This window comes from Cupressus sempervirens, chromosome 4, assembly GCF_028749045.1.
Source record: "Cupressus sempervirens isolate cs-2001-9-10 chromosome 4, ASM2874904v1, whole genome shotgun sequence".
NCBI lineage: Eukaryota > Viridiplantae > Streptophyta > Pinopsida > Cupressales > Cupressaceae > Cupressus > Cupressus sempervirens.
Window position 1 is genome coordinate 533952048 of NC_143121.1, and position 6239 is coordinate 533958286.

Sequence of the window (6239 nt, forward strand, 5' to 3'; positions counted from 1 at the left end):
AGATAGATAGAGAGAGAGAGAGAGAGAGAGAGAGAGATGATAGTGAATCAGATGCTTTTATCCATATTGTAATGAATATGTCTAAAATGATAAATATATTTAAAGCACTTGAATTCGTAGAGGAATTAGAGAAACTCCTTGTTGAAAAATTTCTAAGAGCTATTGACCATGCTAAATGGACATCAAACATTGTACTAGTTTCCAAACATGACAAAACCATTTGAGTTTGCATAGATTTTAGAGATGTCAGTAGAGCATGCCCAAAGGACGATTTCCTTCTTCCCAATTTAGGAATGGTAGTGGATATGACTGTGAGTTATGATATTTATTTCTTGATGGATTTTTTTTGGATACAATCAAATTAAGATAGCACCTGAAGATCAAGAAAGTGAATAAGATGCTTTTACCTATCTAACTATATATATATATATATATATATATGAATCAAATGCTTTTATCCATATTGTAATGAATATGTCTAAAATGATAAATATATTGAAAGCACTTGAATTTGTAGAAACATATGAAACTTGAAAACTAAATAATTTGTTCATACAAGCCACTTGCTTCATTACATCAAATTTATATCTCTCATTTGAACAAGATCAATTATAGCAATGAATAATTCAATCTTTATGATAGAATTCATACAATCATGTTAAATACACTCTCTTTATCTTATTTTATGATCCAAGAAAGAACATGATCCACTTATGCTTATTCAGTCCTATGATCATTAAATACAAGGAGTTGTCTGCTTGAAATGAATTCTTCTATACTCCAACTATATCACCAATGATATTCAACCCTTCATTGATTACTTACAAATGCACACCACTAAACAATGTTACAATTACACTTCTACATACTCCTATATTGCCAACATGAAATCATACCTCACAACAAGTGAACAAGATGGAGATTTCTCCATTACAACTGCAATGCACACATGACAAGTTTTCCTTTCCATATTACTTCAATCCCATGAGAAATCCATGTTTTTTCTATTGCTCATTTGAACACCAAATCTGCAAATACATCACAACAAAACAAGAAGGACCATGGGTACTCTCCACCCAACCATAGGCCTCCAAAGAGACCACCCTCAAGCTAGGGTAACAAGGCTCAAACTGGGTTTCATTCCAATCTTACAAATGCATATACATCACATTATAATACTTGAACAATTCCATCCCAAGGATGTTTCATAATAGTTCACCAAAGGAACCATGAACATAGGGTGAAGGTGATCTTTTCAAATAGGAGACTTGCCATAACAATATCTGCAATAAACAATTTCCATGCCCTTTCAGGGCTTTCACAAACATCCTCCCCTTCACAATAAATTCCCAAACACACCACCATCAACTATAACTTTCTTGGAGCCCAAACTCCATAACATTCATCTCTCCATCATACTTCCCTTATGACCCCAAAGCAAGATATGAATTATTATGGCATACTATGGAGTTCATACTCCAAGGTTCTCAACTACATTGTCAAGCCCAACTATCCCCTTCACCCAAGACTTTTGTTCCCTTCCCAAAGGGTGAGTGAAGCCCTCACACCCATAATAACACTCATGCACAAAATTATGGAAAAACAAAGCAAGAAAACAATGAAAATACAAACTTCATGCTCATCACAACACAACACAACATGATACAAGATGATACCACACAATTTGCTTACAATGGAATTCTCACTCCCTACATGCTCATGAACACAATACTATTCAACATCAAAATGGAAGAACATAAATGCATGGCAAGAAACACCAATCTTGAATCCTTCTGCAAAATGGAAAGAAAGGTTGTAGAGGAGCTCCCTCCAAGCTTCCAAACCCTAACAGAGTCTCTAAAGTTAGAGAGTGGGTAGACAACCCGCTAATTTCCCCCAAGCCCTCTAAAAAGGCCTCCAACATCCCACTAACTAAAATTGGCCCTAACAAGAAGTCCCCCCTTTCTTACATCCTTGCCCCTTTCTAAAATTGTAATCTTGACCAAGTGGGAGAAACATGTGAACTCTTCAATTTCGAAATTCTAAGTGACTTGTCTGGAGGGTTCCCAAGGTCATCTAGGCCTACTAAAGGTTAAATTTAGCCCCCACCCCATATTACTATCATGAAAGCACTTTTTTTCCACCAAAATAACCCCCTATGACCACTTTTTTATCCTTAAAAGTTAAGAATTTGAATTTCTCTTGATGGAGACTTTTCCTAACACTCTACCATAAGGGATTAACTTGGGTACTACATTGGGTTAGGTTTAGGTTAGAGGACTTTTGCCCAAAACCCTAAATGACAAGTCATCAACACATGGACAACACAAGTGTCAAGTGACACAAAAAAATAACACATTACATTTATAGTGACATGTCTCTAATTATATATGAATTAAACTATTACACACATACAATTCACATTTACGAAACAAAACACATTACAACAAGGCTTGAATCTTTTCCACCGATTCAACCTTGGCTATGTCATGTTCACATAGGCTTGAGCCTTAGTTCCCTATTAAATCCCATGGTTAAATTCCTGCACACTAAACTCGAGCATCAGTACGTAGTCCAAGAAAATCATGTAAGCAATATGAAATATGTGCAACAAATCATTATCACGTTCAACTTTAGGGTTTCATACTCCATCATTCCAATTAACTTAGTTTTTTCTAATCGTTTTCACATAAAACATTAAAAACATTAAAATATCAAACTCTGCTTATCCACATTAAACTTTACTTAACATGATCAAATTAATATTCTGGATAACTTCATAATTTATTTTCTATCATAGTGACGAAATATTTGATCTACACCTATTGAGTCCCTAGGCATGTGAATTAGGTACTAGTGCATATCACAATCTATCTTTTAACTCCAATTTCCACTTAAACATTACAATTTCACATTACAAGCATTTCTACAAATTTAGTTTCTATCAAAGCAATTGCAAAATATTAGAACATGAATGAAATCATTAAATATATCATTTAGGTCCTAATGTGTAGACATAAGTGCAAATTATCAAAATGCAGATATTAAAATAACATAAACCTATAGTATCAAAACATTGAATTGGAAGTATCATGATGCAAATATGTCATCTATGCTATGGCAGATCGAGTGAGGCCTCAAACAAGAGGTGGGGTTTGTCTCCTTACTATTAGGAGCATTTCTAATTTTCTCAAGATCCAGTTGTTGAGCATTCAAAGTTTTGCAATTGGAAGCATTGATGGAATTGGTCGGTTTGGAGTTCAAGGTATGCAATTGGGGTAGAACTTTAGCAACCTCCAAAGAGGGATCAAAATCAATATTCAACTTCTTACTTAGAGCATCTAAAGGCGCACATATCTCTTCCCATGTTTCTAGCTTGCAATCAGGTATCTAGGAGTTAGTCTCCTTCAAGGTGGAGTCCTTATTCTTGGGTATAGGAGCAGAGGGATGGGTATGCATGTTGGCCTTTGGGAAATGATTAGGATCAGTGACCAAAGTTGGTTTCTTCTTCAAGAGAGGGAAAGCATTTCTCAAGTGACCCTCCTTTCTGCACATAAAACAAGTATTTAAGCCCCTAGTTAGCAAGAGGAGGAAATAAACTAGTCATCCAAGTGAAACCATATCTCACTGGGGAGATTGAGACCAAGGTTGATAGTGATTAATACATAAATTAAATTAAAATTTAATAAAGAAAATATAACAATATAAAAAGATAGGCATTAACACATGTTATCATGTGATAGATTATCGTGTTAACATTTATCTTTTTATATTATTAAATTTTCTTTATTAATTTCTAACTTAACCAAGAAAAGCAAAGGAAAAAAGTCTTTATATTCTCCTACTCCTTTCTTCCACCCTCATTTATAATTAATGGTTTAGCAAAAGGCTCCAAATAAATAAAAATAATAGAATAACATTATTAATATTTCATCTCTCTAAAACCCACTTCATGTTAAATATTACTTTATCAATATTGGTAATTAAAAAACTATTAGTAATTAAGAACTATTACGTTAAAAAAATCGTCCACTTGCTAAAATGGTAGATTACATTGATATAACTTAAGTTTGTTAAATCTTTTGTTTTAAGTTAAGTTCTTTTCCAAATGATTACATTGAGTAAACTTATTGAATCTTTGGTTTTAACAGAAGTGATCTCTTTGTTCAAAATGGTCCTAGTTGTGACATTGCCAAGGAATTTGCTAATTTCATTTAGACAGCTTAAACAATGGCATTTGTTTTAAATTTTGACTTTAATTTGAAACATGTGATATGCATTACGCTTATCCTTCACAGCCTGATTTAACAAGGGGAGAGGGCCTAGTAATTGAGCACTCCCATTATCTACAACAATTTTCTTGGAAGTCCTCTGCTTACAACTATGGTTCCAAGGCCACATATCACATTTTGAAAAGCATAAGTTTGCATGTCAAATCACTATTGGAAATGCTACCATATTACTTGAAAATTAATATACACCCTATTACAAGAAATATTTGAAGCAGGTCTTCATTGTGCTATTCGAGCTGCTCATTCTGGGCTTTCTCGTCCCCATGAAGTTTCCCTTGTAAGTGTATTAAACCCTATAAGGGTATTTTAAGATCCAAATACAATTGATGATATTTACAGTACAACAAAAGAGCTCTCTACCTTTGCTGCTATTTTTCACTTTCGGAGTTTTTGGCCCTCTCTTGCTAATCTTCATGCTTGGATCTCCAAGCATTGGGAACCAATTTTAGGCCGTGATGTCCACATCTTTCCGATGGCTAAAAGATTTTTCATAGTGAAGTTTATAAGTGCTAAAGACAAGAAGACTATTTTGTGCGATAACAATTTTTCATGGCAGGATAGATATCCACTTATGGCCAAACCGTGGCATATGGATTTCAATCCGCTTACAAAATCCTTTAACAAGGTTCCTATCTAGGTCCGAAATTTGAATCTCCCGATGCATGTCTGGCTAAATTCTCTTTACGAAGCTATTGGGGATGCTATCGATGAATTTTTATACGTGGACTCCCACTTCAGATATTCTCCATTCGACGTGTGCTTGAATTCTTGTAGAGATGGATATTTCAAAGGGCCTTCCAGAGAAGGTTTGTTTGGAATCCTCGAGCGGCTCTTGGATCCAAATATTGGATTACGAAAGTATCCCTTTTCGCTATAGAAGATGTCATATGACAGGTCACATTGTTGCTCGTTGTGCTACTGTGAAGACTAAATCAACGCAACCACCTTCCTGGTGGTCAAGGGCCTCCTCTGAGCACTATACTGTGGTTAAGTCCATGGATGGGCCTCTGGATGACCCTGCGGATGATTCCCCTGCAGACGATCATTCGATGTCGATGGTAGCGGAAGAAGTTTGGACTCCTGGTCAGGACCATGTTCCTTCTCCTGCCCCTTCCCCTGTATTGGATGCTCCTCCTGGTCCTGTTGGGGGCCAAGACCATGTTCCCTCTCCTGTCCCTGTCCCTGCCCTTGTATCGGATGTTTGTCCTGGTCCTGTTGGGGGCCAGCTGGCTACAAGTTCTCCTAGGGAGATTGTTGTTGCTTCTGATTCCCCTGGGTTCCATTGTTCAATTTCTTTTAGGGATTGGATTGCTGAGGCAACAAAGGTAGAAGATGGTTGGACTGCGGTAAAAAAAAAGAAAACTAAGCCCTCTGCTCCTTTATAAATGAACCTCCGATCGTGCAAGGGAGGCTCTAAATCAAGGGCAAATCGTGAGCTCCACTGTAGTATTTGGCTCTCAGTTTGGTTTTTTGCCTTCTCGCTGGGTCTTTGGTTTTGGTTGGTGATAGACTTTTCTGTCACCTAGGTTACCCTTTGTTTGGGGGGTGACCAGTTTCTCTTTTGTCTGCTGTACTTTTGCATCTGTACTTATTGAAAATCTATAGGCTTGTATAGGGTTTCAGGCACCCTTCAAAACCTGTTTTACTTAAATCAAAAATAATATCTGAATTTTATCCATTTTTTTAAAATTCCAAGATGAACTTTAATGTTTTCCTGGCAGCCATGGGCACTAGAATATTTCACTGAAATACTTTGCATACCTAAATTATACGTTAGAACAATTCAATCCATATTTTATTTAGTAGAGAATTTATTTATACTGATTGAGGGGAAATTATCTTTCATGGACTCTATCGAGTTCATATAATTTCACAGCTATAAAAATAGAAGTAAAATTGGTTTCTTTCAGTGCCATACAGCCATGGGCAACTGTCATATTACGAGAC